The sequence below is a fragment of the Astatotilapia calliptera genome, chromosome 6 (assembly GCF_900246225.1).
Source record: "Astatotilapia calliptera chromosome 6, fAstCal1.2, whole genome shotgun sequence".
NCBI classification, from domain to species: domain Eukaryota; kingdom Metazoa; phylum Chordata; class Actinopteri; order Cichliformes; family Cichlidae; genus Astatotilapia; species Astatotilapia calliptera.
The window spans coordinates 34525806-34548257 of NC_039307.1; the positions used below are offsets into that span (position 1 = coordinate 34525806).

At 42.0% G+C, this 22452-nt stretch overlaps 1 protein-coding gene across 3 annotated transcripts in view; it reads right to left on the bottom strand.

Annotated features, from left to right (window-relative positions):
• LOC113024650 (protein phosphatase 1 regulatory subunit 29-like) overlaps window positions 1–22452 on the bottom strand; it is a 310310-nt gene that overhangs the window by 201863 nt on the left and 85995 nt on the right. For all 3 annotated transcript variants that reach the window (XM_026171870.1, XM_026171872.1, XM_026171871.1), the window contains one exon: window positions 1881–2158. The gene's annotated coding sequence lies outside the window, so the exon portion shown is untranslated. The remainder of the gene's footprint in view (window positions 1–1880; window positions 2159–22452) is intronic.

Below are 22452 nucleotides of genomic sequence, written 5' to 3' on the forward strand. Positions count from 1 at the left end.
GTCAGTGGTAATTGTGCCACAAACCGTGACAGCCTGACTATGGTGACGATCCAACCTACATATGATACTAACGTTAGGGAGGCGTGACATGAGAAAACCCCCTCTTTTCTCTCTTTGAGAGAAGTGCTGCACCCTGTAGTGACACACTGTCAATAACATTACTGTAATGTCATTTCATGCAGCACATAGCTCTATGCTGCTTGAATCTGAAAAGCATCCCTTGCTGCACTTGAACTCATAACCTTCAGCCTACAAAGGAAGACGAAATGAGTGGTGGCTTTACAACTACACTACCAAAGCAGCAGCCCAGGTCCCCATTCAAAGCTAAATGCACATCTCAGAAACTGTACAAAATTGTACAAATCTGAAAGCAGCTCAAGAACGAGCCACCGTTTTCAAATTAAGAGTGTCCTAAGTGTGTGAGACCGGTCATTGCAACAATCCCACTAATAAACAAAATGACCGCCAACAAGAACATATTCTGGGTTACTTTGTAACAGTCCTACTAATGAACTTGCCTTACTCACTTGCTTCACCTAAGTGTGCACACGAGGAGCTGCAGTTTTGGCATTTGTGCACTGGCTTCATTTTTCAGCCCTGGAGGCATTCGCTTGGAATAACTATGTGTGGATTCACTGACTGAACTCCACCGCTGCCAATCTCTTCATTCATTCATCATTTTAATTAAAAGTGAGCAATTCAAAATGCAAATTCACACTTTACATACATAGCATGCCAGGATAGTCTTTTTTATGTTAAGTAAAGTTAGATATGCACATTTTTCAAATCAACTTCTTTCCCAAGCCTGAGCTGTTCGAAAGGGCAAAGAAAATGACTGCCTGGCTGCTCACGATATCATGAATACCAGCAGAAACTACTATACAGATAATCTGAGTTAAAAAAAATAACCAGACAGTCTGTGTTTTATCAAAGTGGATGTTAAGATTTGCAAACTTTGGAGTGCACAAGTTGAAATTCTCAGAATTGATGTAACGTGGTAGAATTTTGTGTTATTAGTGTTATTATTCAAGCCTATTTTAATATATTATTTCAGTATGTGTATCCAAACTATTCAGTGGCAATAATTAAAGACACTGCTATCTAATGACAAACTTACTTATGAACTAATAAGAAAAAGAAGTTTTCCACTTTCCCCCCTGCAGAACTAGTACAGAGCCGATGTCTGCACTGACAGATTTTAACCCAGTAATGTCTCTAAAAGAAGAACCCTTCCAGCTCTGGAACCTTCAGCATGCTGCCAGAAGTGGGACATCATAGCCAGCACAGAGGATGCTCAGCCAAAACCACAAGAATTCAACTGTATACACAGCATTTCGGTATTCGTCTCGTAAATGGCAGCAGATTTCATCATCGTGCACAAAACTTCAACTCGAGTCTGAGTAAAAGCCATACATCCACTTCCACCCAAATGACAGATTCAGGAAACGTATTAAGCCAGAGAAGTCTTGCACAGCTGTCTCCCTCAGCACACCTTCCCAAAAAGCTCATTCCAGCCATGCATATGGATTAGCACCTGCTGCTATGGCAACAGACATCCTGTTTTGCCGGCCAGGCTAGTTTGGCTAGAAATGTCTTACCATTTTTTATCTGAAAAAAATAAAATAAAAAATCCTTCACATATGGTTGCTTTTCACAGTCAAACACCACTGGGTACTGTCAAGTGCTCTTGCTGGAAAGTGCTTCAGTGGGTGAGCCTTCAGCTAAGCCTGGCTGCCCCGTCAAACCCAGCCCAAAGCACTGGACTTATTAGAAAGTCCATGCCTCACTAGAACTGAATAGGAGTTAAAATGACAGTTGTTCTACACTACAGTGTAAGGGGTTTTCATATAAGGGAGGACAATTTGAACTGACTCACTCACCTCTACTGTAGTAGCTCCAAAGAGCAGTAGAGTCCTTCCCACTTGAGGACACTGTCGGTTGCGTGGAGTGTCACTCCTCAGGTCTAAATGCCAATGAGCTCCTCAAAAACTGTCCTTTCTACTGATGGATGGATTTCAGCTTGTTCACGTGTTTGTGGAAAACTCTCTGTGGCCCAGCTGGATTCCCGTGTCCACACAGACAGGGAAACAGGTGTTGTTCCAGCAAATGGTTCTTTCTCTGCTAGCCGAGGCAAGAGATCTCAGAAGTAGAGCTTTGACTGTTAAATGAGAATGAGAAAAGAGGAGCAAGGCTGTGTTAATAAAAGTGAAAATTACTTTCAAGTCAGACAAACATCAAGGGACAGAGGCAGCCATAGATAGAGATCAAATCAATGCAAACCTTTAATTAACCAGAATGACTTGATTAGGTGCACATACCAAGAGCCCTTTTTTCCTGATTGAACATTTTTGTTTGGTCAAACACTTTTTGATGTTTATTAGTAAATTCCATACCAGATTATAACTAAATCAAGTCTAATTATAAGTGTGGAATGTACAGCATCTTTGAAGACAGCCTTACTTTTTCAGATAAATTCGCATTCAGTTCAATTCGATTTTATTTATGTAACACAAAATTACAACAGCAGTATCCACAAGGTGGTTTATATTATAAGGTGGAGAGCCTACAGTAATACTTTTCAGCCTAATATAAAGTAGAGAGATAGTCCTGAATCCAAACTGGGACTTAGTTCCAGAGAAGAAGGGCCTGAAAGCTGAGCCCTCTGCCTCCCATTCTAATTTGAAATACCACAGGAACCACAAGTAAGCCAGCAGTCTGAGTCTTTATTATCTTTTCTTACTAAGTATTAATTTGACTAATTCACCTGGACATTGACTGGCATAATATACTTTTACTGAGTATTCAAACTTTCATCTTTCACACATATAGCCAACTTTAAAGACCTTAGCAAGGTTCAAATGTATGTCTATGATGTGAGGTGAGTAGCGTATAGAATTCAGTTTTACCTAATTTTCATTCTTTATTTGTCTCCTGATATTTCCTACTTAATTCTACAACACAAATATGTACATTTTGCTGCACGTGAACATATACATAACTTTTCTATGAAGGTACACATAGGTACAGTGGGGGAAATAATTATGATCCATTAAAAACAAAACTACCATAAAAAATCAGAGACTGCTCATTCCTTTGTGAGCAAACATACAAATTCAGGAGGGGATCAAATAATTATTTCCCCGAGGGCTTACATTTCAATCCCTGGGGATAGAAATGTACGTTGATACTGGTTTCTTGGGGTGTTGAAATAACAGAAAAAATTGTTAAATATTGTCATTGTGTTACTTAAATTTGTAAGTCTTAGTTCAAGCAGCAGATCAAAGACATTCCTTTGTCTCTGACCACCTCTCCAGCCAGTTTGTTGGTGGGGGAGGCTGAAGTGTTTTATTATAGGCACATCCTATCTGAAGGTTCTGTTTGTTGCTTCCTGCTTTTATGATCCTTTTGTGGGCAGGAGGTCACACAAATGTACCACAAACACAAACATACACACTCACACACAAACACACACACACACACACACGCCTACACAGACATTCTCGCACATGCATACACGTGCTTACACGTACACACATAGTGCCTTATCTTTTGTAACCATAGGGGGGTTTTACAATGGGAGGTGCTTGTGTGTATTGTAACTGTTTTCAATAAAAGGCGGCAAGTGGAGGCCAGAGTCGAGGTCGTCTGTGGTTGGATCCAGAGTGCTTTTCTGAGACACCGACCGGGGCCTCCCTTGCTCAAGTAAAATAGATCAATCGCTGATTGTCTTGCTTTCTTCATGAGGAATAAGTTTCTAAACCAACGGTGCCTGTGGAAGCGCAGACCAAACAGCAGACATCTAATTTAAGTGACACTGTTGATTGCAATGCCCCAAAACTGCACCAGTGTAACTGACCATACGTCAAAAGCCACTTTCTTTGTGTATTTCTGCTGGAACAAAGACAATGAATGAATGAACATATATTTGCATAAGCAAACCGACTCACTTTCTATCCTCAACATCCTTTTTCCGATACATCCACAGTCCCTGCTCTGAACAACCTCGCCTCTCTAACTTTGTCTTCAAACTGCTCGGCCAGAGCTCTGCCTGTGATAAACTTGTTTCCAGCACCACCTGGTCAGTCCCTGTGGAAATCTTCACATCATCAGCTCTGCCTGATATCTCTTTGCTAGTCTACCATACATCATAGCAGGTCTCACTATCATCTTGTAAACCACCCCTTGGTGCTGCTATCATCTGTGAAAAATCACCCTTGATACTCGTCCCCACCCGCTCCACCCTGCCTGCACTCTTTTCTTTACACATTGTGCATTGTCTGTTACTTCGGATAGTTTACCCAGGTATTCCATCTCTGCCTATCTTCACTGCCTCTACTTCGGCATCTTCCCCCATTTCCATCTCATTCACAGACATGGATTCTGTCTCGCCTCCAATGATTTTCATTCCTCTTCTCTCCAGGGCATGCCTCCACCTTTTAAGGCTCACTTCCACCTGCCCCCTACTTTCACTACAGATTACAATGTTGTCTTCAAACACAGTCCAGTGTAAACCTAAATAATAAAGCATTTTCATAAATCAAGGAATTATTATTAGCAACCAGTGCTTATGCTAGGAGTTAAAACAATGAAGCCTTTTAAAGCAACATATACAAATGTGGAACATTACAACAAATTATGCAAATAATATTATGACTGCTCTCCAAATTCAAAGCTAATTTCTGATTTGATATCTGTTTTTGCCATCAATCATCATTTGGTGGTGCCCTGTAAAGGTGTTACAAGTCATATGAGTTACAGTTGCCAGGATGACGCTGTTTTACCATCCCATTTGGGTTAAATGAATGACTTGTTAAGCGAAAGGAAGCCCACTGTTCTGTTGACCAGTGATGACTCACGAATTCCTACAAGTTCAAGGAGCTTTTTCCTTTTCAGGCACTTACTGAAAAGGAAATGGCCCAGACACGTCTACATTTACAATAATTATTACCTATATTCTTCCAGATCTTCAGTATGTAATGCTTATGTCTTATGTCGTACTTTGGGCGATTGTGTCACAAATCCAAGCTTGCATGGAGTGACACAAAAAAAAGAAAAGGATTAACCACCATCCTGTGCCGTACAAACACACCACACACAAAAATGCATCTGCTGGGGAATGAAAAAAAAAGGTACTTGGCCCACATAAATGTCAGAGTGCACTGATGCAGGTCGGCGCCAACTCATCTGGTGTTAAAGGGGTGGGACCACAGCAGCATCGGAGATATTAAGTGTTTTCAGGAGGGAACGAAGCTGAATATCTTTTTTTTTTCCAGCTGCGTGCAAATCCTCTGGCTTTATGTAAAGGTTAGAAGAGACAGGGTCAGGAGGTGGGTGCATGTGTGTGACAGAGAAAAGAGAGAGAAGAAAGGAAGGGGTAAGAGGGAGGATCGGCTTGGCAGATAGAGGGAATAATAAGTTAAATGTCAGAAACAGGAGACTACTGCCTGTAACCTCAAGAAGATGGTGGCCTTGACAAAGTGGGAGTGGCAGAAGCAGGAATATAAACCGACGACAGACGACAAAAACGGGGGAAAATCATAAATCTTGTGTGTGATCGAGGCAGAATGCGAAAAGAGGAACACAGGTTTCATGCACTTTTATTTAGTGTAAATTAGAAACAGCGTAGGAAATATAGCTTCATAGGGCCTAGATTATTAACTCTAAAGAAAGTGTAACAAAATAGAAGGCAAATTAAAACAAGGTGTTTAATAAGTGGGAGGAGAGAAAGGTGATAGAGTGTGTATGATGGGAAAAATAGGCCAGTTTTTTATCTGAACTCCAGCACAGGATGGGAGAAAAGAGAGTGTGGATTCAGGCTAAAATAAATGGGTGAAAATTATGTTTTGATCCGCCGCAGTGCCCAACAGTCAGCTCGGGGGCCACAATCCATCAAGGAACAGAGGGAGAAGAAGAAAAATGGTGAGATGCAGCACAGACGGATGAAAGGGAAGATGGACAGTGAAGGACAAGAGGGAAAAACTCAAATGGAGTCTCAGAGAGAATGAAGACTGAGAGAATTCAAAAGTGAGGGCAAGCTGTTAAAGTACCTGAAATGAAGACCTATCCATGCACTATTAAATGATTTACAAAGATTTACAGTAACTTCAAATACGAGCAACAAAAAAAAGGTTAAATTATGAGAAAATAACTGCAACAAATGCTGGAAAAGTTCAAGATCAGGAAATGAAAGTGCTAATAACATTCGAATTCAATTGATCTAAAACCCAGTTCCTGCTGGTTGATATATAATTTCTTTAGCTGTCAGCGAATCGTATCAAAGCAAATCAGGGGTTCTGTATTTAGAGACTTCCTAATTGGCCATTACATGGCTCGGAGTGGTAGCATCTAAACTTCTGAAAACTGATCATTAACTGGCATAATGTGAGTGGAAGGCTCATGTTTTTTCATGTGGTACCACAGCGCGAGGCCGTACAAGAGAAGAATCCGTTCAGCCCAATTACCCACATTATTTTATATGAAATGTTTATCTGTTTGCATTCAGATTTAGGTACGTGATTATATATTAATATTATTGTGGCTTGGCTTGCTTCTTCATAGGTTTATATTTTGCTAGCATATTAATTAAATGAATCTCGATGTTCTATTCAATTAACTGATGTAATGTTTGAGCTAATGTTTGAGGATCCACACAACCGTAAGCGTGCATTTTTAGCCAGACGCCTTAACCCTCAGCCCAGCTGCACTCAAGGTTATCACCCTACCATTGTGCCATAGGGCAAGAGGCGGGGTACAACCTGGACAGGTCGCCAGTCGGGTCACTAACATGGACAGACAACCATTTGTACTCGCATTCACATCAATCTGGGTGATTTTGAATCACCAGGTAACCTAACTAAAGTAACTCCATGTCTTTGGGCTGTGGAAAGAAACCAGAGTACCCGGAGAGAACCCACACAGACATGGGAAGAACATGCAAACTCCACACAGAAAGACCCTCACATTGAGCCCAGGACCTTCTTGAGTTTTTCTTGGACCTCGTAGCGAGAGTGACAACAACAGCATTGCCAGGCTGCCCCGAAGAAACTATGCTTACTTAATTTCCCATAACCATGACTTTGCCTAATGCCTAATGCACATTTGGGATACAGTGGGATGAGAGATTCACATCAAGGATGGGCAGCCCACAAATCTGCAGCAACTGTGTGACGTTGCCATGTCAAATATGGACTAGAAGCTCTGAGAAATGTTTCCAACACCTAGCTTAATCTGTGCTACGTGAATATTAAGGCCGTTGTTGAGGTAAAATGACCCAGAACCCAACAAACTGAGTGTAGTCTGTAGTTCTGAACAATAAGGGGGCCCAATCCAACCCCAGTAAGGTGCAACTGATGAAACACACTCTCTTTCTCTTTCAGTCAATTTATCCGACAATTCATTTGGAAGAAAAATAAATGGGAAAAGATCAGTATTTTATGAATGGTCAACAGACATGAACTCATAAAACATTTTAATGGAAATAGTATTTCCTAATTTTATCCTCTCCTCTATATATTAATAAGGTTTGGAGAACATTAATCTTTCACTGAACAGGAACATTTTGTGCAAGCGCAATTATGATAAACTACATTGTCTGTCTGTACACATAGATGGATGTGTAGAATAGACTGAGGGTAATAGTTTTATCATCCAACTTCATTTTTCCAAGTATGTTGGTCTAGTGAAAAGGCTTTCGTGCCATAGTATTGTATAGCATTGTTGTCAATGACTCCCTGAGTACATCAATGTGGTCAAAGAGCTGAAACTACAACTACAAGTGCAAAGGCAGAATTATGCTGCACAGTACATTTGGCTTGAGTTAATAAAGGTCAAATAAGAGAGCCCAAAAAGCTGGCAAGCTCAATATTTACCTGAGGCAATGAGGTACCTGGATGAAAGGTGGGCAGATCAATCCAAATATTAATAATGTATTTAATGCTACTTGTTGGAAAGGCTGTCAGCTGTGTGGGGGGGGGGGGGGGCCCTTGTGGCGAGAGAGCACAGTTGCACTATTGAGCACATGTTCCAGTGATCAGAGTTGGAGCTAACACATAGCAAGAGCCGCCTGGCAGACTGACTCTGCAGGGGATGTCTACACACGGTGTGAGTTGTGTGCGTCGCTAAAGAACTGTGAGTAGATGTGGAGCCATGCCTGAAAAGGACAGTTTTAGTCTTTTATGCCAATTAGACATTTAGTGGATGTAGAAGTGCAATGTGTATCGACCTGTTCGCTATGTGGCTAGTTCATGCTACCAATGCTACCTGTTATGCTACATACCTGCTAGCTGTAAGCTAAACGATTTGGTGTTAGGATGCCTGGGTCGCTGACCCAGGGTTTTTGAGTTTATTATATTATTTATACTTTCTAGTCTTTGGTTTCTTTGAGTTCTGTCTTATGGTTTATGTCTCTGTCTTCTTTAGTTGCTCTGTCTCCCCTATCACCTGTATCCCCTTGTCTAGTTCGCGTCTCTGTGTATCCTTAGTTCCTATATCCCCGTGTTCAGTCAGTGTTTGTGTCTGCCCTGGTCCCACGTCTCTGTTCCCTCTGTAGTGCCTGCATGTGAGTCTGTGTTATGTGTTTCCTGTTTTACTTTGAAGGTCTCTGTCTTATCTCAGTGTGTTCAGTTTACGCTTCTTTGGTCTCGTCAGTTCTGATTTGTCCCAGCTGTGTTTTCCTCCTGTTACTCATTCCCTGATTGCTCCTTCTGTGTATTTAAGCCCTGTGTTTCTCTGTGTCCGTGTCGCGATCTACCGTTTACGTTGCTGTGTGTTCTGTCATTCCTCCAGTTTAAGTTTATTTTGAGTTTTTTCAGTTATGATATATTTTGAGTATCACATAAAAGCCATTTTGAGTTCACGATTGTCTCCGGAGTCTGCACCTTGGGTCCTATTCCTGTCTGCACACAGCCACTCATAACAGAAGATCGCGACCAGAACATGGACCCAGCAGACTCCGTGTGGTATCGGCGACCCGCAGTTTCTGCCTTCCTCAAGGAGAGCGTGAGGCAGGAGGCTAAACATGCCCAGTCACCCTTCTATGGATCACGTTTGGCTTTGGGAGGGCCCCGCAGCCTCCAAACTGCCATGGCTACGGCCGAGCCAGCGCCTATGCCTCGGGCGATCAGGTTGAGCACGTACTCATTCTCTCCAGTCGCTACACCTCCGCCTTCACCCCTGGATTACCAGTCCGACAAGAGGGTTAAGCGGCGGAGGAAGAAAGATTATGTGATTATGTGACGTTAGACTCCGCTGCAGTCCTTCGCTCTGTTTTTGGGTCTGCCACGTTCTGAGCTTCACAAACTCACTGCTTCCTCATCGCAGCCCGGTCTTTTGGAGGATTCGCAGCCCAGTTCGCCACCTCCCACTTCCCGGAGAAAGCGACGCTCACGCAATTGCCACTCTGTCTCTGCTGAGCTACTCCCCGTGGTGAGTTATAATGACTGTTTTCATTCTGCTCCCTCTGAGCGGGAAAAAGACAATCATGTGAACACTATAAATTCTGAGACTGTGAACACTGTTAAGACTGTTAGACGTGGTGGTGGTAGGAAGCTAAAAAACATTTTTGAGGAGTCTGTGTTTGCTGAGCCTGCTCCTTCGCACCGTTGTGTTCCTAATCCCAGGGCAGCTCGGGCCCAGCATTCCCCTGCACCTGTTTCAGTGCTTCAGGTGAGGGAGGCTGAGGTCCAGCTGGTCCCTGCTCCGGTGTCCAGGCCGGCTGAGCCTCTGCCTGTCGCTGCACCCGTACCAGCTCCTCGGGTGGGGACAGCAGCTGCCCAGCCATTGACGGTGCCTGTCCCGGCTCCCAGGGTGAGGATGACCAGGAACCAGTTAGCTCCGGCACCCGTACCTTCTCCTCGGGTGGGAGTGGCTGGTGTTCGGCAGGTACCTGTTTCTGACCTCGCTGGAGGCTCAGGTGAGCCCGTCCAGCAGTTTTCTTCAGGTTCTGGAGGCTCAGGGGAACTAGCTCAGCTTACTGCTAATCCACCGCCTTACCCACCATTACTACCATCTTTAGAACAGTCGATACATATTAAACTTCTCTCCATAGCTCAGACATTAGCTCACCTATCGGCTCAGTCACCTGCTCGGTTTCCGCCTCAGTTGTTTGCTCAGTCACCTGTCTCTGCTGGAGGGTCCGAGGGGCCCGTTCAGCCTCCTGTCTCCGCTGGAGGGTCCGAGGAACCGCTTCAGCCGTCTCTTCCTGCTGGAGGGTCCGAGGGGCCCGTTCAGCCATCCGTCTCCGCTGGCGGGTCCAAGGGGCCCGTTCAGCCATCCGTCTCCGCTGGAGGGTCCGAGGGGCCTGTTCAGCCACCCGCCTCGTCAGCTGGGGGTTCGGGAGGACCCAGTCAGCACGTCCCAGTGTCTGCTGATGGTTCTGGCGTAGCCGTTCAGCCACCACCGGCTCCTCCACCTGGTCCAGCCTCAGCCTCTGCAGCTCCGCCTGGTCCAGCCTCAGCCTCTGCAGCTCCGCCTGGTCCAGCCTCCGAGTGTTCAGCTTCGTCTGCTTCTGAGGTCTCCGTGCTGTCTGTTCCTGCACGTCTTGCCCATCCTGCACGTCCTGCTCGTCCTGCACGTCCTGTCCGGCTGATGACTGGACGTCGTTGCCGTCATGGACGGCCCCCTGAACTACGCCGCCGCCAGTGCCTCCCGCCCGGCCGGCCTCCTGATCTGCTCCGCCGCCGGTGCCTCCCGCCCGGCCGGCCTCCTGATCTGCTCCGTGAGCTCTTTTGTTTGTTTGCTTTTGGACTATGCCTGGGCCTTGGTGCTGTTGTTTTGGACATTGTTCCTGTGTTTTGTTCTGTTGCTTTCCGGGCTCCATTGTTTGTTCTTTTTTTGTTTCTGGCTCCTTGTTTGGTTTTGTTTCGAGCCCTCCATCCTGTTTCCCCCGCCGCCCACCCTGGTTGGGTTGTTTTTGTTTTTTTTTGTTTTGGTGTTTTGGTTTGGGCTGTCTGGAAACCAGCCCTTAAGGGGGGGGTACTGTTAGGATGCCTGGGTCGTTGACCCAGGGTTTTTGAGTTTATTATATTATTTATACTTTCTAGTCTTTGGTTTCTTTGAGTTCTGTCTTATGGTTTATGTCTCTGTCTTCTTTAGTTGCTCTGTCTCCCCTATCACCTGTATCCCCTTGTCTAGTTCGCGTCTCTGTGTATCCTTAGTTCCTATATCCCCGTGTTCAGTCTGTGTTTGTGTCTGCCCTGGTCCCACGTCTCTGTTCCCTCTGTAGTGCCTGCATGTGAGTCTGTGTTATGTGTTTCCTGTTTTACTTTGAAGGTCTCTGTCTTATCTCAGTGTGTTCAGTTTACGCTTCTTTGGTCTCGTCAGTTCTGATTTGTCCCAGCTGTGTTTTCCTCCTGTTACTCATTCCCTGATTGCTCCTTCTGTGTATTTAAGCCCTGTGTTTCTCTGTGTCCGTGTCGCGATCTACCGTTTACCTTGCTGTGTGTTCTGTCATTCCTCCAGTTTAAGTTTATTTTGAGTTTTTTCAGTTATGATATATTTTGAGTATCACATAAAAGCCATTTTGAGTTCACGATTGTCTCCGGAGTCTGCACCTTGGGTCCTATTCCTGTGTGCACACAGCCACTCATAACACTTGGTGTTTGTGATATATTGTTGTTGGGTGTATTGGCAATCAATGTCATGTACTGTAAGGGTTTGGGAGTAGTGTATGAAACTCGTGCATGTAGATGTTCATATAGGAATTCCCATTTGTAGTTCTGGTTAGATTTGAAGAACGCTAATGCATCATAATTCATGACTTAGATGTTTATTACATTCAGTATTCTGTATATGTTCTGTTCACAGACCACACACACCCACACCCCTCACCACTCTGTAAGCCTGTGGTTGCATTACTGTGTTGCTGTACTGTGCTGTTAAGCTGAGGAATCACAGTAAAGACGGTATAACCTTTATCTGTGCGTCCTGTGTGTTCTGACCGACACCACAAGGTGAACACCACTGCTATTCAGCCAACGCCTATACACTCCTGGGTTCAACCCAAATTAACACTACTGGTATCAGTATTGGATTGATACTTGTGGAATAGGATCAATAGTATCCTCTAAGTATGTAACTCATTGAACTGTGTTAAATAAACTGGATTTGTTGGGGGAAATATACTTCAAACATGCACCATGAAAATCTTTTTTGTGGACTTTTCTGTTTTTTATAGCCTATATCACATTAAAAAGCAGAGGTTGACCCAAAGTGCTTTAAAGACAAGCGCATTTAGATTCATGAAAAGCTGAAAGGTGTGTTTAATTATTGTTGAAAGTAAAAATCACAGAGATTCAGTGTTCATTAAAATGTGTTCAGAAATTGGCTAATTGATGATTTCAATTATTTTCATGCATTTCATGCACCATGACACACACAGAAGGTGCCTTATGTTAAAAGCATCTGTACTGGTATGGTATTGGCAATACTGGCCCTGTATTCACTTGGTATGAAATCCATACTAAAATCTGCAGTATCGCACAGCACTAACTTGGACCATAAAAGATAATGCAGAGGAAGAATAAAATGCATTAATGAACAGACATGTTGAATGTAAACGCACGTAAGAAGGCAGAATGAGAGCAGTGAGAGATAACAAGAGATGCTGTGAGGAGGATGAGAAGTGGTTTTAAAGGTGCAGGAGGATCAAAAGCAGATCCACAAAGGCAGGGCAGTGGGGTGGAGGGGGTGAGCGCATGACTGTATGATTCCATTAGGCTGTTGTCCCTGGCAACCATACACTCTCACCCTTTTTTCTCTCTGCGTTTTCCCCACTGCAAGCCAAATTATATCTCTTTAATAAGGACACGAGATGCTTCTTCTCCTCCCCACAATCTCTCCTTCTCTTTCATCTGTTCTTGAGAGAAGCTGCTTTTCTTCCTCCTCCTCTCCACAGTCTCATGACTTGTTTTCCTCACGGTAACGATTTTTTTTTCTTTTGCTCCCATTCCCTCTTCATCACGTCTTGGTGTCGTTTCTTTAAGAAAAATCCCCACATCCTCTTTTCCCCCGCTCCTACCGTCCAATCTCCTGCACTCTGAGTGGGTGTATGGATGACATTCCGATGACCGCCACTCAGCCGAAACCCACAGTTTTTGTCACAACCAGCACTGCACCGCTCTAACCCTTCCACCCTCCACTGAAATTCCTCCAACCTGACAGCCTCATGCAAGCTGACTGTGTTAATCAGGAGGTGGGTGCAATTTATGCCCCCACGGAGAGACACGAACAGACACACAAAGCCGGTGCTGACCTCATCTTTTTCTAACACACAAATCAATGACAAACTAGGCGCTGCAAACAAAAACGAAATTATCATTTTAACACAAACATCACATGGGGAAGTCTGTTTGGAAAAAGTTGACTAAGATAGTTCTTTGAGGAAGGTGCTTAATCTTGTCAATGTGGCCACAGTGGAAATATTCACTTGCCACCTGTGAATTGCTGAGAATGCTTAGCAGGCTTTCGCTGCATAAAATCAAGCCTGAATTTGCATCACATGCAGCATATCCACTATAGAGATGTCCAGTTAAGCTGTCACCACAACCAGCTGCCCTTACACTATCACAAAAAAATGGGGTGCCAGATTGACCACAAAGGGCAAACCAATCAATCAGCCACTCGTAGAAGATGTTTGAGGTCAGTCTGTCTGTGCAGATCACCAGCAGTCAAGCCAAGCTACATGTACATGTTTGTACTCCTGAGAAGGAAACACGTGTAAAAAGAGCAGAAATGGAGGGGATAATATGACTCTCAATCACCAGCTGCACAAGTCTGAACACTTTTTAAGGCATTAATATGCTCTTTTTGATTGCCATGGTTGAGAGCGAGTTACAATTCAGATAGGTTGAGCCTTACACTGTATTTATTTGAAAACAGTACAAGAACATTAAAAACGTGCAAAACCTAGAAATATTTTTTTCTAATTTTTGTTGTTGTTTGTTTTAAATATTTTTTCAAAAGTTGGGCTTGGCTGTAGCTCACGAGGTAGAGCAGATCACCTACTAAGTGAAAGATTAGTAGGCTACAGCCACCCAACACTAAAGATGGTAGTGTTGCTATTACACCATTGAGCAGCTATGGCAGCAAGTTGGTCAACAAACTGTACATAGTAGTGGTTGAGAAGGAACAGAACACAGCATTTATGTTAGATGTGGCAATCCCAGTGGGCAGCAACATCAGGAAGAAAGAGTGTGAGAGAACAGAGAAGTACCAGAGACTGAAGGAACAACTGGAGCCGATGTGAAGGTAAAATCCAAAGTAGTCCCAGTGGTAATAGGGACATTAGGTGCTGTACACCCGAAACTGGAAGAGTGGCTCCAGCAGATTCCAGGCACAACATCAGAGTTCTCTGTCCAAGAGTGCAGTCGTAGGAACAGCTAAGATAATACACACAACCCTCACATTCTCAGGCCTTAGTTAGAAAAGCTGGTTGTACATAAAAACATGAGAAAATGGGGAAATCAGTCAGTGTTTAACCCCCAATAAAGGCCTGTGGCTATTTCCTACAAATGGTACACAGGAGAGTGAGCGATTATAAGGTAGCAAAGATCTGTTCATCTGAGTCTGAATTGGCTGACTATTCCTGAAAATTCCTATTATTCCTTGGAGAGGGAACGAGTCCTTCTCTGAAAAAACCTCATTTGTTTCCAAGGCAAAGGAGAAGAAAAAAAACATAATTGCAGTTGTTTTGAGTACTGAGCAATTATTCCAGAGGATCAATTTTCTACAAGTCATTAATCAAGCACTCAAAGCATTTCTGTGTGATAACTGTCCTCAGTCTATGCTGTTTAGATGTTGCAAATTGAAGCTTTAATGGTGCATTACGAGCCACATATAATTTTAATGGCAGCTGGTTTCTTCCTTCTGGATGTTTGGAGCTAACCAACCAGTGCAGCTAAGCTTAAAAAGGGGGAAACAATTATCATGCACAGTGCACGTGGATTAACCTTGAACATATCAGTGGCTACTGAACAATCCCACAAAATATTTGTATAGCTGTTGCATGGGCTCAACACATATCCATCTGAAAAGTTGCACAAATGAGCCAAAATGCTAGTGAGTTCCACGGCTTTCCCTTGTCCTCTGCTTCACCCCGTCCATAAAAACCCATCTTATACCAACACTATTAACCACCGCATCATCACTGCCTATTTTGCTGTGCTGAATAATCAGGGGATCAGCCACTGACAGCTAGGAGTGATGGTGATGGAGGGAGAAAAAGAAAAAAACTGGAAGTGAGCAAAAGATTTGGGCCTCAGTAAGAAGTAAGAGACAGAGGAGTAACACAGGCTGTGGATGGTGGCACGTGGTGATGGGGAAGGTGCACGGACGCAGATATTTGGGTGAACTTGAAGCGTTTAAAACAGATGACTCAACAGGACAAAAAGAAGGATTTAACGCGGCCAACGCACAACTAATGTTGAGAAGATGTAAAGTGGGAGGGAGGCATAACGGGAGAAGAAAAGGATTTTATTCTGAGCCTTTTGTAATGTGCAAGCTTTATATATCAGAACAAGAGATAGAGAAAGGACACAGGGCTGATGAAAAAGACAAGGAGTAAAAATACAGTAGGAAAGCACATAAAGGACAGATGACGAGATGCAAGCCTTTCTTCATACTTTGACACATCAATTTCACTTTCACACTTATTTTTATAATTTTCTCTCATTTCTCTGTCTCTGCCTATTGTTTAAAAAAGCAGCACATCATCAAAGTAATTACAAGCATGCTCACTTTGAATTCGCCATCTTTTCACTCCACTTTGGCTCGTTACTACTGGCGTAATTTCTCTTTTTATATTCTCTCTAAAGCCTTTAAATGCTCTTCTCTTTCTCTCTTGTTTTCTTTGTTAGTGCAAAGCCAAAGTTTTACTTCAGAAAATGTCCTATTTTGTGTACTGTACATTCTGTCTAACCAGGGCTGCCAACTCTCACGCTTCTGGCGTGTGAGGCATGCTTTCACCTCCAGTCTCACACTTTCACCCTGCAAAACAAATCTTATGCCAATTAAGAAGTCTCAAAGCCCCTTACTTATGAAAAGCAGCCATGTTAAACAATCTCTTTTTGTCTACACTTTAACATTTTTCTTACTTAAGCTCAAACACTGGTTCATAAACATGTCTCTTAATCTAGCTTCAGCAGCTCTTTCCCATAGCTTCATGGTCTGACGTCGTTAGCCATCCAAGCTCTTCTTCGTTTTAGCATCACTGGGGGTTAAAAACTGCCCAGATTATTCCATCTTCAATAAAATAATCAGTTTGGCTGCTCATCCAGGTGGTATATAAAAGTTTAGTATCCAGGCATCCATGAAAAGAGGACGTACGAAGTTTAAAAGACATTGCACGTTAGCAAAAATATAACTCACTAGTAAACAGAAAAACTAAACAGCAGCAGTTATATTTGCAGGATTATCCAAGTTGGGCTACCTGGTACCTGGTGTGCTAAAGGGGTTGGTTAGGATAAACACATTAACACAGCGGAGAATGTTAACATCCCCTCAGTAATGTTTAAGGCGAGGGTTGCAGATGAGCAGAGACAAATATAATCTCATAGCAGGTTAAAGTGGCTGAAGGGTCGTCATTAATATGCTGCTTCATGGTTTTGATTACTCACTATAAACAAATTCTAATCCTAGAGCTTCGTGTACACACTGAAATATTAGTTAGCCTCAGAGTGATTATTTTCTAAAGCGTTCCAATATTTGGTTTCTGGCAAACAACGAGCCCGTGAGATGTACTTGAGATGTTGTAAGGTTTTTTATATTGTGCAGCACATGAGCAGTGCTAAGGAAAGCAACTGTTGAATATTTTCAGGGGCTTCTTTATGTTAAATAAAATAAGATACAAAGGATTATAAGATGTTAAAGAGATAACAGCAGCAAGATCTTGGACCAGGAACCAAGGTTGATACTACTTCACTTAAGAGCGGAAGGTTCGTCAGTTTTATCTCGCTGTAGTTACCACAGCTCTGCACATCAGCCTTGTTCTTCAAAACTGGTTCCAGTACACACCTTCTCCATTCCTCAGAATCCTCTTAATCTCCAAGACATCTCCATGCCTCCATAGGTATGTCATCAGGACAAACTGCCTTTCCACTCTTCGTCCTAACATAGTTGAACTCATTTCCTCCTTACTAAACTTCTGCACTTCCTGCTTCACTAACTAACTATCCTCCAGCCTTCATTTATAAGCTTGTCCAAGTACACCTTCCATTTTTTAAACAGTGCTCTTCACTCTTCACTGTGTGGCTTCAGGCTACATAGAAGTTAATTCTTTTTCCCCTTAAATACATATACATTGATTTCTAAGATATTACAGGGCAAGTTTCCTAAAAAAAAAGAGAAAAGAAAAGAAAAGTCTAACGTGAACATTTTCTTAAACAACAGCAACAACGGCAAAAATAATGTTTTAGATAGTCTATCCAAATGCACCAGTTTGATTCAAACAAATTCAAACATCCCAGTCCGTCCTCGATACACACATTAAACTTTAACATGCTGCATGAAACTTTGGCTCACACTGACAACGGTGCAGGGAAGTTAAAGGAATAGTTCAATACAGATTAAATATGAAGATATCTTTTGAAGATGCTTTAGACTAACTGGAGGCAGGCAACTGTTTTCCCTGGGCTTTTATGCTAAGCTTAGCTAAACAACTAAACACATCCAAATACGTCTCTGAACTGAACGCAACGTCACGAGAACAATGATATCTTGGAAAGCAAAAATGGTAAACTACTCCATTTAATACTGCAGAGTAGCCAGAACAAAAATTAACAAGTAAGCAAGGCAGGAAAGTAGGTTATATCAGTAACCTTCAAACTATTCAAGAAAACTGCATACAGAAGCACTACATACACAATCAGACATGCATAAACACAGACTCACACCCTGGAGATGTGCCAAGTCGGCATCTAAAGTACGTACTCGGTATTTGACTGCCAGGGACTGACTGAACATAGTGGAGAACAGACTCTAAAATTTTCCCCCAAACTGACACAGCTTCACAAACCCTTATAAATGAAATTAATTAAAGTCTGCAAGTGGATGCTGGATCGAATTTTGTTTAGAGCTGATGGCATCAAGGTTATTTTAGTGCATATTCACAAAAAAGTGCTTTGAATTGACGCTCGCTTCAAAGAGATACGCCAATTAAATGTGTTTATATGGAGTGAGGCTTACTCTCAGTGACACACACTGACGCAATTATGTAAAAGATTGAAGACACAAGACATGAATTAATGAAGAATGAGCTAAATGGGGTACATTAATATAACAGGGGAACAACAAAGTAAAATGGATTCCTGCAAATGACCATTAAGCCACTTAATACATGTACCCAGCAGTTAGTGCCTTCATTAATTAAGCTGAAATACCTGGATAAATAACACTTTTTTAATGATCATTATTTGGTTGGATTTATTTTTTTTCTTGTATAAATCACCATGACGTGGCTGCTGTCCAGTTAGGCATGCTGCTTGGTGTGGGAGTTGGCATGGAAACTGTAAATGACAGGTAGGATATGGTCGGTGATCAAAACGATGTTTATGAACCCCTTTCTCACCGTGAGCCTGTTATTTGAACAATAAGACAGTGATAAAAGACTTTGTCAGATCAATTATTATGTGATTTTACAACATGATGTATTAGTTTGTAATGAACCTCTTCCCCTACATCTATTACGAGCTACAGTAGTTTCAAAGTGTTTTCATCCCAGCATATCACATAATGAAATATTGCTCTGAAAAACTGATAGAATATGTAAATCACACCTTGATGAAAGAAATATTTAAGTTGAAAGTCTTTACTCATATATATTGTAAAATTTGTGAGAACACAATGAGGTAATAATACACGGAAACCAAAATCACAGCGTTTCTCATGTGACTCAGTAGTGTGTATGGCCCCCACATGCATGCACTCACGACAACCCCTGGGCACGTTCCTCATAGATCGGCAGATGGTGTCCTGGAGAGATCTCCTCCCAGACCTTGTTCAGGACATCATTGAGCTCCAGGACAGTCTGTAGAGCTCTTTAGCTTTGGATGAAATGTTACACAATGTCCCAGAGGTTCTTCTTTAGATTCAGGTTCGTGGAACACGAGGGTCAGTCAATGACATAAGCTCCCTCGTCATCCAGAACTACCTACGCTCTCTGGCCACATATGACTGGGGATTGTCCTCCATCAGGCAAAACCAAGTGCCCACTACCCCAGCAGGATGTACCAATGGGTCACAATAGGTACTGTTTTCTAGCACAGATCATTACTGACTCACTGCCAAACCAGACGTCCTTGATGATGATGTAGCAAACGACATATGTTCACTGCAGTGTCTCCAGACTCTTTCAAGTCTGTCACGTGTGCTCAGTGTGAACCTCTTATCTGTAAAGAGAACAGAGTGCCACTTTTGGACTGCCAGTTCTTGTGCTCTTTGGCAAATGCCAATTGAGCTGCGCGCTGTTGGTCTGAGCGCAAACCTCACTAGGATCTCGGACCCTCACAGGCCCAACTCAGTTGCAGTTTGATCAGAAGTGGATTTTGTTGTCAGAAAGCAAGCAGTTTAGGTGATTTTTAGTGAATAAATACAAAACCACGTTCATTATGAAAGAAAAAAAATTCTTTGAAACATTATGTCATTGATTTGTACAAAAATCTATTGTCAGTTGTCAGTTATGGGTAAAAACCCATAGACTTACCCTTTTAATACTCACATTTCAGTCAGAAAACTGTTCTAAAAACCACTGCAAGAAGAGACTGTTATTTCGGTGACTCGTAACAGTTTGAAAAGTCCAATTGAACCATCTTTTCTCTACTGAGCTACATAAGTGCAAACAAACTTGTGTATCTGTGCATATTATGCAAATTTCTACACATTTAGTGAGTAGTTATGTCCTCCAAGTGAAGTTCTGCTGCTGTTCTGTGTATGCCAGGACAGAAAACACTTGCTGAGCACTAAACAAGAGCCAGAAGGCCTGCAAAAAGACAGCTTTTTTTCTCTTTCTCATATCTGGATGCATTTGCATTGTTACATTCTTATCCAGAATGATTTAAAAGAAGTGTTTTAGGCGGCAGCACAAGAAATTTTAATCACATTAAGCCCACTACTTTCCCTTCTATAACTACTACTGCTTTTTACTCTTATAACATTCAAATGATCGTATACTACTAAAAGTTTAAATGTGTTTTTGCTGTTGATTCATATTTTGTGTACACCTACATCAGGGGTGTCAAACAGTGGGCCAAAATTCAATCTGGAACAATATTTATTGAAAAAAAAAAACTTCCTCCAGATATAAGAATGAATCTTTTCTTATGGACTAAAACAAGTTTTGCTGAAAAACTGAATAATGAACAAGCAAAGCTTAATACTAAACGATATATATATTAGCTGTATAATACTAGCTCTAATAGTAATTTGGTATGGCTTCGCAGGCCAAATGTAATTAGGCTGCAGGCCAAATTTGGCCCACGGGCCAGAGTTTGACACCTATGACCTACATGAACCCTAAAAGCAAATATATCCTTACAAAATTCAATATTAACCTCAGGCATCCTTTTCATATAGCTGTGTTGATGCACTCAGATGCAAAATTTGCATAATAGTCATTTAAAAGGCTGATTATTTGTTGATTGGCCAGAGCACCCTTTCGCTTGTTTAATCATTCATCTGGATGACCTGCGTTTATTCGGGTTGGCCCAGCCAATGACATGCTTCGCTTCTCACAGCCTGCACCCGTTATCCATCAGTGAACTGGTGGCGAGTCACTCTCACTAACGGGTAACATATGGAAGAGTGTGCTACTCATTTAAACCATCATCACTCAAAACGAAGGATCGTTAATAACAAGGCAGAGTGCTGTTTTACGACTTTTTGCATCTCTTACAAATACACATTTCAAAAGATTTAAACCAACAGATAAGTTGGTTTGAGCTGCAGTTACAGTTTTACTGCAGGTAATATCTGAAAACGAATACACGCTTTTCAAACAAGAGCACTTTCTAGATTGTAAAGATGCTTGAAGAAACATACGTGTGTCATGTGTTGCTGTGGAAACTCAAGCGGTAACCAGGCAGCTAACAAGATACAATCCTGTTTGACCCTGATTTTTTATTTTTATGCTTTCATAGCACTTTAAAGAAAATGCTCCATGTAGTACACTTGTGTCGATACCTATTGTACATAAGCCATTTCTCCCCAGAGGGAGCTGGTGGCTGTGATTATTGGAGGCTTCGTTGCATTAAAGTTGTCATTTGCTACACCGTTTTTGCCCATAATCACAACAAGTGATGCTCCATTTGGGCTTATTGTTAACTCCCAGACTGCTATACTTGGATAAAAACATTTTTCTCATATTATATTTCTGTGAAGCATGAACAGGGATAGAGCTTCCAAATAATAGGGCATTAAAAAAAAAGTTTAAAGACAGTAACATCAATTTGGATTTTAACATGTAACTCCATCACACAGCAGATTGAATACAGCACTAGTTGCAGATAGCTAAATTTATTCCAGCCTCTTTATGGATACAAGTCTGGAAAAAATTCAATTTCCCCCTCAAGTTTAAAAAATATATATATGTATATATATATTGATATATTCTACTAAGACAGACACCGTTTTTAATATTAGAACCTTTTGCAATTTTATACTAGAGTCAGTAAACTGGATTTGGGTGAGTTTAGGGGATTGGAAAGTTTTGCGGGGGGTGAAATTGGAGTCATGCTATCATAAGGGCCTTAATCCACTAGCCCTCTTAGGACAACTCACATAACCGGCAGATTATAGTTCATGGTGGATTCGCTGACATGTATTTGGAACAGAGAGCAAAGCCTCCAGGTATCAGGCAGATAGAAAGCTCTGCACACTACAGAAGCCACAGCTTTCTGTGTATGTATGTCTGCCTCACTGCTTCCTCCCTTCTCACATGACAACTGCCTTCTTTGGAAAGAGAGATGTCGTGTTACTCATGCTCTTTAATTTTGCTTGGAGTTAATTACATAGTTTCTGAATTAATTTAATTCGTTTACAGACATTAGCAAATGAAATGCACGTAGATTTATCTTGTATGTGCTTTTTATATTCCTCCAAAGTTACCCAGGCAATCAGTGTTTTTAGTGCCATGGTAAAGAGGACAGAACTTGGTACCAAACATTAAAACCAACAATGATGCGATGATCAAGTATGACAAGTGTTCTCAAGAACAATCTCTCAAGGACGGCTCATTAATCATGACTATAGTGTAATCAGAGATATTTTTACATTAACACAATTGTTTCTATAACCAGTTCTGGCTCTCAAGACTATATATGTACTGATATACTTAATATAATGGCAAACTTTCATCTGTCTTATGGAAGTATGTTTAGTATATCAGTAGTATTTATGTACACTCCATGAAGTACATGCTTTTGCTCTGTTTAAAAAACTAAAATCAGAGAGAAGGTAAGGGCAGCA